A 1,234-nucleotide genomic window follows, 5' to 3' on the forward strand; every position below is an offset into this window, starting at 1 on the left:
AGTTGAAGAAGTGTTGTTCTGTGTCTTCTTCCGTTGCAGTTGAAATTTCAATGCTTTCTCCCCAATCTAAATCAATTTCATTTTCAGAATCTTTCCAATCTCATTCAAGATCCTCATAAAAAATTACATTGCGGCTAACTATGATTTTGTTTGCTAAGGGATCAAACATTCTGTACCCTTTGGATTCACCACGGATTCGAAATGAAACACAACTTACATTTTTATTTCAAGCTTTTTCCTCTTAGCATCTGGAATATGAACATATCCCACACATCCGAAAACTGAAAAATAGTCAACTGATGGTTTTACTCCACTCCAAGCCTCCAAGCATGAGAGAGAAAATTGCTGCCACACGTCGCCTAATTTACAATGGAGCGCGCGGAGCCGGTGAGTGAAACGTGGCAGAATTTCACTAGAGAAATGCATTTAGCCAACCTGTTGACACGCGTCAATACGCTCGTATTCGGGTCAAACTAAAATAAAAATGCTCACGTGAATCGAACAGCGTCTGGAACGACCAAATTGACACGTGACCGATATGGCGACCCACAGTCCAACCTAACGATCTCGCCACTTCCTATGCGCCATGTGTGACGCCCAAAAAATTTGAAGGGTAAGTTTGCGCCGTTGGGGTTCGATGTGCACCACTGCTCGCGCGATGCCCGAGCTGACCGCCTGTGTTCATTGCGCGTGGGGGGTGTCACGGTCATGCTCGTCCAGGGCGTGTTGCCCATGGCCGCATGCCCATGACAAGCCAAACCCTTGTCATGTCTTTTCATTCTAGTGTTTTTCCTTTTGTAGTTCTAGGGCGTATGACGCCTCAAAAATATCATGTCTAAGCATGCCAGACATAAAATGGCTCAGAATGTACTATAGGGGGATATGACTAGTTGTTTGATGGATATTGATGGTGTTAATATAACACATGCGGAAGCAATTTGGATCTTAGGCACTTTAAGACTATTAATTATAGTATATAACTAGCATGTTCATAAGTATTAAAACTTAATTAGTTTAGATACTAACCTTTTGTAGTTCAAACTCCTTTTTCCACACGAACCGGTTTCGAACCACCACTAGTGTCTTCTCCACTATNCTATTAATTATAGTATATAACTAGCATGTTCATAAGTATTAAAACTTAATTAGTTTAGATACTAACCTTTTGTAGTTCAAACTCCTTTTTCCTCACGAACCGGTTTCGAACCACCACTAGTGTCTTCTCCACTATCCT

The sequence above is a fragment of the Cucurbita pepo genome, chromosome LG02, assembly GCF_002806865.2.
Source record: "Cucurbita pepo subsp. pepo cultivar mu-cu-16 chromosome LG02, ASM280686v2, whole genome shotgun sequence".
Lineage (NCBI taxonomy): Eukaryota > Viridiplantae > Streptophyta > Magnoliopsida > Cucurbitales > Cucurbitaceae > Cucurbita > Cucurbita pepo.